Source organism: Narcine bancroftii, chromosome 12, assembly GCF_036971445.1.
Source record: "Narcine bancroftii isolate sNarBan1 chromosome 12, sNarBan1.hap1, whole genome shotgun sequence".
Classification (NCBI taxonomy): Eukaryota; Metazoa; Chordata; class Chondrichthyes; order Torpediniformes; family Narcinidae; genus Narcine; species Narcine bancroftii.
In genome coordinates, this window is record NC_091480.1 from 83,275,382 (window position 1) to 83,284,772 (window position 9,391).

At 55.9% G+C, this 9,391-nt stretch overlaps 1 long non-coding RNA gene across 1 annotated transcript in view; it reads right to left on the reverse strand.

Moving 5' to 3' along the window:
- The window catches only part of LOC138747737 (uncharacterized), a 28,752-nt gene extending 19,622 nt beyond the window's left edge, over window positions 1–9,130 (reverse strand). The window contains exon 1 of the long non-coding RNA XR_011347645.1: window positions 9,007–9,130. This is a non-coding gene — a long non-coding RNA (uncharacterized lncRNA). The remainder of the gene's footprint in view (window positions 1–9,006) is intronic.
- Window positions 9,131–9,391: the final 261 nt, after the last annotated feature.

Below are 9,391 nucleotides of genomic sequence, written 5' to 3' on the forward strand. Positions count from 1 at the left end.
AGTATGAAGCTACATTCAATGGATCTTTATCTTTCTTTGGAATCACTGTAATATTGCACTTGAACAAGATTCTGGTAATGACTGATCTTCAGTTATTTGTTGCAACACATCCATAAATATAGAAGATAAATCTTCATAAAACACTTTATAAAATTCCACTGACAATCTGTCATCATCTTGCGACTTTCCATTTTGCATCTCTTGTATAGCTTCTTTAATCTCAAAATCTGTAAACGGAGCTTCCAATTCCTTTATCTCTTCTTCCCCCAAAACCAGTAAATTTAACTTAGATAAGGTTTCAATAGAACCATCATCCTGATTTCCCTCAGAAGTATACAATTTCTGATAAAATGAATATGGCATTATCAGGGTATAAAAGTGATTCAGGATTGTTTTGAAGAGGGACAATTTCTTTCTTTTAATCAATTGAGGGAGAAATTTGGTATACCAGTAAATTATTTGTGTATTATCAACTTTGAGCTTTGATAATGGATAATTATGGTAAAGAGATGAGTTTACTTAAGTTAATGAAATTTGAATCTTTGATTTCCTTTATACCAAAAGGTTTTATTTCAGATATGTATTGATTGTTACAGGAAACTATGGATAAACCGAATTTGGAGAATCTAGAAATAAATGGATAACGGAAAGCGATTTAACTTGTGTTATACCTCAAGAGGATTGGGAGGTTATGTGTCATAAAGTGACTAATGTAAGATATGGTTTGGTTAATTATAATTTTTTGCATCAGTTATACTTGACTCCTGAGAAATCGAAGAAATATGGATTTAGTAATTCAGATCTTTGTTTTAGATGTGGGTTAAGTACTGGAACTTTTTTTTTTACATGTAGTTTGGTCCTGTGATAGGGTACAACCATTTTGGGAAAAAGTTAGGTTGGTTTTGGAGAAATTATTTAAAATTAAATTCCATTCAATCCAGAGATTTTTTTGGTTGGGTTCTATGGTTTCTTTGACTGGTTTGGGGTTGGATAAGTTTCAAATAGCATTTGGCGTTATCTGTGGCACGAAAATGTGTAGCAGTTACTTGGAAAGGCAATGGAGAGATTAATTTAGCTCGCTGGCATAATGAATCGAGATCTTGTATTTATATGGAGAAAATAATAATTTACATGATAATTACACTTTTTTTGTTAAAATGTGGTCATCTTATTTAGAATATACAAGTTTGGAAATATCTTAAAATATTGTACTATATTTTATGCTTTCTTTTTTGGCTCCCCTTGAGGGGGCTGGCTGAGGGGTGGGGGGGGGAGGGCGGGGGGTTTACTATATTGTACAAAAATCTTTTTTGTTGTTGTTATTAATTTTACATTGTTTTTTAAAGTTTAAAAAAAGGATTTATTGGTCTCCATCCTCTACATAAACATATCTTTCTTAATTTAGCAACATTATGAATCAAAGCATACTTTAAAAATCCTAAGTCTGCAGGATTTGCAAATTTTATGTAGTTTTCAGCCACAAATTCTATAAAGATATTCCTTTCAACTTAACTTGTGGAATGATACTTTATGATAATACACATTTTTTGAGGCAGTATTTAAGTAAATCCATGGGAAATGTGTGACGTACATGATTGGAATGAACACAAATTGTTTTAATCCCAGGAAAAGAATCACGAACAATAAGATCAAACCCATTCCATCAAATGGGTGGTATAATGATGCGGAGCATTGGTACACAAACTGTTAATGGATTGGAATTGAAATAAACCTTAACTAAATTACTCTCTTTTCTGATACAAAGTACAGCAAAAGTAAATGGAGTACTATTTGGATGAGGTATGACTTCATTGTAATGTACTTGATAATTCGAGAGTAGTTTTTATTCCAAACTTGTGGTACAAGGTCCCATATTTTGGTTTTATTATTGTCTCAAAAGAAATACTTTCCATAGCACTCTCCGTCATGATTTGGAGTAGGATATAAAGTAATGATCATCTCTTCTTAAATGAATCAGAGAAATTAATCTGCTCAAGGTGGCTCTTGCAAATTCATTTTTCCAAATATAATAAACATGGCCTTCAAAGTCAATAGCCTATTTATTTTTAGCTTTTTTAAAACCTCAAAACATGGAAAATGTTCTGCAAAGCCTGCAGCACAAAAGAAACCAAGGTCAGTATTTGTTATCTCTAAAATGTAGTACCAAAGTATTTAACATCAATGGCTGATACTTAAACATAATTTAGTAGATTGAATCCTGACTATATATAGCTATCTTCAAATCTATAATGTTTGCATTTTAATTTGCACTCCCTCTGTACTTCAGACAATGATATATTCTCAAACCATTTAACTGGTATTCATGCTGAAATATATTGTTCCAGGTCTACTGGAAACCACAAATCCACTTACTTAACTCAAGTAGGTTTTGATAAGTGGTGTACTTCGTATTGATCTCTGGGCAGTTACTAAACAGCCCTTTGCATGCTACCCTCATTTTCTTTTTGATACCACTATTCAAGAGTGCAAGAAATTTAACTTCTGAAATGGCAGAGAATGCAGCAAACCAAAAGGCATTCAGTAGCTTGGAGTTCTTTATTATCTAAAGCAAAAGATTACAATATAATAGAAGACACAAGAGACAGTAGATGCTGGAATCTGGAGTAACTCTGGGTCAACATCGAGATATCAGAATGTATCGTCCTGAATATGTATGATAATAATGAGATGTGAGATTTCAGGCCAAGATCCTAAATCAGGATTCATTAAAAATATTAAGTTCAAATGGATAGACGGAGATCTTTTTTTTTTAAAACTTGTAGATAAATTGAGAATTAGGGATAATTTTTAAGACTGCCACTGAGAAACACCAGATAAAAAAAATCTTTACTCAGAAGAACTTAGAACTCAATGCCACATGAAGACACTGCAGCAGGGTAGGAGTCACATGATGGAGTAGTGGCCGGACGGTGAACTCCAGCCCTCTCCAGAAAAGTCGGGAAAAACAAGAGAAAATACAAAGGCACAGAAATAAAAGTTAAAGAAAAGTGAGTATAAAGGTGGAAAGAAGATGGCGACAAAAAAGAAAAATCAAAATCAACGGTAAGAAGAGAGGAAGAGAAGACAACAGAGGAAGAAAGAGAAGGCCTTATCTGTCCGAAAAGGCCCGCTGTGGAGAGAGAAACCCGATTCCTCAGGTCGGTAGAAAAAGAACTACAACAATGGCTCGCTGAGCCGAGTAAAAGTGCGCAACCGCGCATGCGCGAGGAGTCGCGCAAGCGGGATGCGCATGAAAAAAAACACACCGACGGGAGGGGGGACCAGCTGGGGAGTCGATCTCCACAGCCGGCAACGACAGCTGCAGAACACCTGCAGCAAGAAGAGACCACAGAAAACAATGAAAACAAGAAAGAAGAGAAGGAAAGGGCAACAAAGAAACAACAGATGGCCAAACCAGAGGAAGAAGATGAGGAAGAATACAGTGAAATAGATGAAGGGAAAGGCAAGGTAAATGATATACTTTCTCTTATTAGAGGATACATGGAGTCATTTAAAGAATGGCAAACACAGGAATTCAATGATTTAAGAAGAAGAATAAACAACACAGAAGAGAAAGTGAATAAAAAAAGACACTGCAACAGCAGGTCCTGAAACATTTAAGGGAAAGCTTAATTAAGGAGTTATGAGCAAACAGATTCATGACAAGAATAGGGTTAATACTGCACACTTCTAACAATAGACATGTCAGGCAAAGAAGCGTCTTTTTACGATGCTAAGCTTCGTAATTTTAGTTGAAGATTACATTTTTCTCCCAAATATTTGGTAAGCAAACGCAGGGTGGATACAGGGAACATCAATGGAGTGAGGTCTTCTCACAAAACCATCATAAATCACAAGTGGATGTATTTCTATATAATTTTAGCCAAAAATAGTGAAACACTTCCTTTAAATGAGCGCTCTGTAATTAACACATTATTGCTACAGATTTTGATTGAAGAATTGTAAATGAATACTCAAATTATTTCAATTTCAATAATTAAAATTACTTTCCAAAAATACTTTCTCGATGATTGTAAAAACTTATTTACTGAAGTACCACTGACATCTGCCACTATAAACCACTCAGCAAAACCTAGCCTGCTATGAATAACTCACATAGATAATAGCCCACAGCTGGACAAGGAGTCGAGACGTGGCTCTACAACTTCTCCAGAGCAGTAAAAGTGTTAAACTCAAATTCTATTCCCATGTCAAATGCAAAAATATCTTAAACTCGATAACAGCCTTTCATCAACACACATTCCTTTTCAAATTCTCCACAATCCAGTTCCTTTTTCTTCTCCCATTTCACAATCCAGCAAACTCCATCACATGCCTGCTATATTCTCCCAACTTGAGAAAAAAATCCTCATCTCAACCTCTTATTTCTACACCTTCCCCAACACTCCCTCTCCCTTCACTTTGGTCCACTACTCCCCAATCCATTTCATCTCCATGCTCCTTCTCAGCCTTCTCACATCCATCCCACCCTCCGATTCATTTTTCCCTCTGGCCCCCTCATGGACACTTGTTGCTTACTCTCCACCCCTCCCAGCCCCCTCACCACCCCCATTTCATTGTTCCCTCATGCACCACACCTGTCACCACTCCCACTTTCCCCAAACACCACGATCCTACATGCTCCATTTTCTCTACTTGCTTCATTCAACACCTCACCACTTCCTTTGCCTATTTCTCCCAGCTCTCTTACCTACCCATCCTTTACTTCATGGACACGAATCATCCTCCCATCCCGCTCCACAAAATACTCCCCCATCCCCTCCGCAGCACGCCGCTCCCCCATCCCCTCCGCAGCACGCCGCTCCCCCATCCCCTCCGCAGCACGCCGCTCCCCCATCCCCTCCGCAGCACGCCGCTCCCCCATCCCCTCCGCAGCACGCCGCTCCCCCATCCCCTCCGCAGCACGCCGCTCCCCCATCCCCTCCGCAGCACGCCGCTCCCCCATCCCCTCCGCAGCACGCCGCTCCCCCATCCCCTCCGCAGCACGCCGCTCCCCCATCCCCTCCGCAGCACGCCGCTCCCCCATCCCCTCCGCAGCACGCCGCTCCCCCATCCCCTCCGCAGCACGCCGCTCCCCCATCCCCTCCGCAGCACGCCGCTCCCCCATCCCCTCCGCAGCACGCCGCTCCCCCATCCCCTCCGCAGCACGCCGCTCCCCCATCCCCTCCGCAGCACGCCGCTCCCCCATCCCCTCCGCAGCACGCCGCTCCCCCATCCCCTCCGCAGCACGCCGCTCCCCCATCCCCTCCGCAGCACGCCGCTCCCCCATCCCCTCCGCAGCACGCCGCTCCCCCATCCCCTCCGCAGCACGCCGCTCCCCCATCCCCTCCGCAGCACGCCGCTCCCCCATCCCCTCCGCAGCACGCCGCTCCCCCATCCCCTCCGCAGCACGCCGCTCCCCCATCCCCTCCGCAGCACGCCGCTCCCCCATCCCCTCCGCAGCACGCCGCTCCCCCATCCCCTCCGCAGCACGCCGCTCCCCCATCCCCTCCGCAGCACGCCGCTCCCCCATCCCCTCCGCAGCACGCCGCTCCCCCATCCCCTCCGCAGCACGCCGCTCCCCATCCCCTCCGCAGCACGCCGCTCCCCCATCCCCTCCGCAGCACGCCGCTCCCCCATCCCCTCCGCAGCACGCCGCTCCCCCCATCCCCTCCGCAGCACGCCGCTCCCCCATCCCCTCCGCAGCACGCCGCTCCCCCATCCCCTCCGCAGCACGCCGCTCCCCCATCCCCTCCGCAGCACGCCGCTCCCCCATCCCCTCCGCAGCACGCCGCTCCCCCATCCCCTCCGCAGCACGCCGCTCCCCCATCCCCTCCGCAGCACGCCGCTCCCCCATCCCCTCCGCAGCACGCCGCTCCCCCATCCCCTCCGCAGCACGCCGCTCCCCCATCCCCTCCGCAGCACGCCGCTCCCCCATCCCCTCCGCAGCACGCCGCTCCCCCATCCCCTCCGCAGCACGCCGCTCCCCCATCCCCTCCGCAGCACGCCGCTCCCCCATCCCCTCCGCAGCACGCCGCTCCCCCATCCCCTCCGCAGCACGCCGCTCCCCCCATCCCCTCCGCAGCACGCCGCTCCCCCATCCCCTCCGCAGCACGCCGCTCCCCCATCCCCTCCGCAGCACGCCGCTCCCCCATCCCCTCCGCAGCACGCCGCTCCCCCATCCCCTCCGCAGCACGCCGCTCCCCCATCCCCTCCGCAGCACGCCGCTCCCCCCATCCCCTCCGCAGCACGCCGCTCCCCATCCCCTCCGCAGCACGCCGCTCCCCCATCCCCTCCGCAGCACGCCGCTCCCCCATCCCCTCCGCAGCACGCCGCTCCCCCATCCCCTCCGCAGCACGCCGCTCCCCCATCCCCTCCGCAGCACGCCGCTCCCCCATCCCCTCCGCAGCACGCCGCTCCCCCATCCCCTCCGCAGCACGCCGCTCCCCCATCCCCTCCGCAGCACGCCGCTCCCCCATCCCCTCCGCAGCACGCCGCTCCCCCATCCCCTCCGCAGCACGCCGCTCCCCCATCCCCTCCGCAGCACGCCGCTCCCCCCATCCCCTCCGCAGCACGCCGCTCCCCCATCCCCTCCGCAGCACGCCGCTCCCCCATCCCCTCCGCAGCACGCCGCTCCCCCATCCCCTCCGCAGCACGCCGCTCCCCCATCCCCTCCGCAGCACGCCGCTCCCCCATCCCCTCCGCAGCACGCCGCTCCCCCATCCCCTCCGCAGCACGCCGCTCCCCCATCCCCTCCGCAGCACGCCGCTCCCCCATCCCCTCCGCAGCACGCCGCTCCCCCATCCCCTCCGCAGCACGCCGCTCCCCCATCCCCTCCGCAGCACGCCGCTCCCCCATCCCCTCCGCAGCACGCCGCTCCCCCATCCCCTCCGCAGCACGCCGCTCCCCCATCCCCTCCGCAGCACGCCGCTCCCCCATCCCCTCCGCAGCACGCCGCTCCCCCATCCCCTCCGCAGCACGCCGCTCCCCCATCCCCTCCGCAGCACGCCGCTCCCCCATCCCCTCCGCAGCACGCCGCTCCCCCATCCCCTCCGCAGCACGCCGCTCCCCCATCCCCTCCGCAGCACGCCGCTCCCCCATCCCCTCCGCAGCACGCCGCTCCCCCATCCCCTCCGCAGCACGCCGCTCCCCCTCCCCTCCGCAGCACGCCCCGCCACTCCCCCTCCCCTCCTCTCCCATTTTCCCCTCCCCTCCCCCGCCACAAGCGCGCCCCCCTCCCCTCCCCCGCCACAAGCGCGCCCCCCTCCCCTCCCCCGCCACAAGCGCGCCCCCTCCCCTCCCCCGCCACAAGCGCGCCCCCTCCCCTCCCCCGCCACAAGCGCGCCCCCTCCCCTCCCCCGCCACAAGCGCGCCCCCTCCCCTCCCCCGCCACAAGCGCGCCCCCTCCCCGCCACAAGCGCACGCACCCCCCCGCCCCTGCCCCCCCTCCCCTGCCTCCCCGCCCCTGGCTCCCTTGCCTCCCCCACCCCGCCCCTTCCTCCCCCGCCCCGCCCTCCCACGCCCCTCCCCTGCCCCGCCAAAGCTTGCCCCACCCCTTCCTCCCATTTCCTGCCACAGCAAGCCACCACCCATTCCTTGCCACAGCATGCTCCTCTCCCCTCATATACAACTCCATCCCACACCCTTCTCCCGGCCCCCCTCCCCTCTCCTCCTCCTCTCCCGGCCCCCCCTCCCCTCTCCTCCTCCTCTCCCGGCCCCCCTCCCCTCTCCTCCTCCTCTCCCGGCCCCCCTCCCCTCTCCTCCTCCTCTCCCGGCCCCCCTCCCCTCTCCTCCTCCTCTCCCGGCCCCCCTCCCCTCTCCTCCTCCTCTCCCGGCCCCCCCTCCTCCTCCTCCTCTCCCGGCCCCCCCCCCCTCCTCCTCCTCTCCCGGCCCCCCCCCTCCTCCTCCTCTCCCGGCCCCCCCTCCTCCTCCTCCTCCTCTCCCGGCCCCCCCTCCTCCTCCTCTCCCGGCCCCCCCCCTCCTCCTCCTCCTCCTCTCCCGGCCCCCCCCTCCTCCTCCTCCTCCTCTCCCGGCCCCCCCCTCCTCCTCCTCTCCCGGCCCCCCCTCCTCCTCCTCCTCCTCTCCCGGCCCCCCCTCCTCCTCCTCCTCCTCTCCCGGCCCCCTCCCCTCTCCTCCTCCTCTCCCGGCCCCCCCCCCTCCTCCTCCTCCTCCTCTCCCGGCCCCCCCCCCTCCTCCTCCTCCTCCTCCTCTCCCGGCCCCCCCCCTCCTCCTCCTCCTCCTCTCCCGGCCCCCCCCCCTCCTCCTCCTCCTCCTCTCCCGGCCCCCCCCCTCCTCCTCCTCTCCCGGCCCCCCCCCTCCTCCTCCTCTCCCGGCCCCCCCCCCCCTCCTCCTCCTCCTCCTCCTCTCCCGGCCCCCCCCCTCCTCCTCCTCCTCACCCGGCCCCCCCCCTCCTCCTGCTCTCCCGGCCCCCCCCCCCCTCCTCCTCCTCCTCTCCCGGCCCCCCCCCCCTCCTCCTCCTCCTCCTCTCTCCGGCCCCCCCCTCCTCCTCTCCCGGCCCCTCCTCCTCCTCCTCCTCTCCCGGCCCCCCCCCTCCTCTCCCGGCCCCCCCCCCTCCTCCTCCTCTCCCGGCCCCGCAGCCCCATTACCCCCCCCACCAGGAGCCGGGCGCTAGGACCCGTAACGGGACGAGGCGAAACGCCCCCGAGGAGGGAGCAACTTTTCGCCGAGAAACTTTTCCAATTCCCAACCCCCCACCAAGCCGGCCTGGCTGGGCCCGGGGGGGTGGGGGGGGGGGGGGGAGTTTGACCGCAGTCCCCCCCCCCCCCACAGCTCAGCGGCAACTCGAAGCGTGCGGCCAACGTGCGGCGAATGGGGTCCACCTTCCCGCGGCTGTGGATGCGTGCACTTTCCCTCAGTTTATATACAAGAATAAATGAGGGGTGCCGGAGGGGGGGGGGGGCGGGGGGTGGGAACCCTCCTCCTCTCCTCTCCCCCCCCCCCCCCGCCCGCGCCTCCACACCGCCGGGGTGGGTGCCCGCCTCCTACCTCTTCGCAGAGCCCGTCCTCGCTCGCAGCCTGACTTTTTAAATTCTCTTCTCCTCCCCCCCGGCCACCTCGGCTGGGGTTGAGAGGCTTGAATTTTTATTCCCCCCCCCCCTCCGGACGCCCGCTCGAGCCCTCGGCCCCCCGCTCACGTTGACGGAGCCCGGCCGCCTCCCACTTCCGCTCCACTTCCGCCCCTCAGTCCCGAGCCGCTTGATTGACAGGCGCGCTGCTCCTCCCCCTCCTGGATGACGTCGCCGCTGCCGCCGGGCGCGTCCGCTGGCAGGGGTGCGAGACCGAGCGTGCGGGGCAAAGCGCCGCCGGCTCTGGACCTGGCGGGTGCAAGTGGTCAGTCGGGCAAGGGACCCCTGAAGCAGCTGGTCCCGGG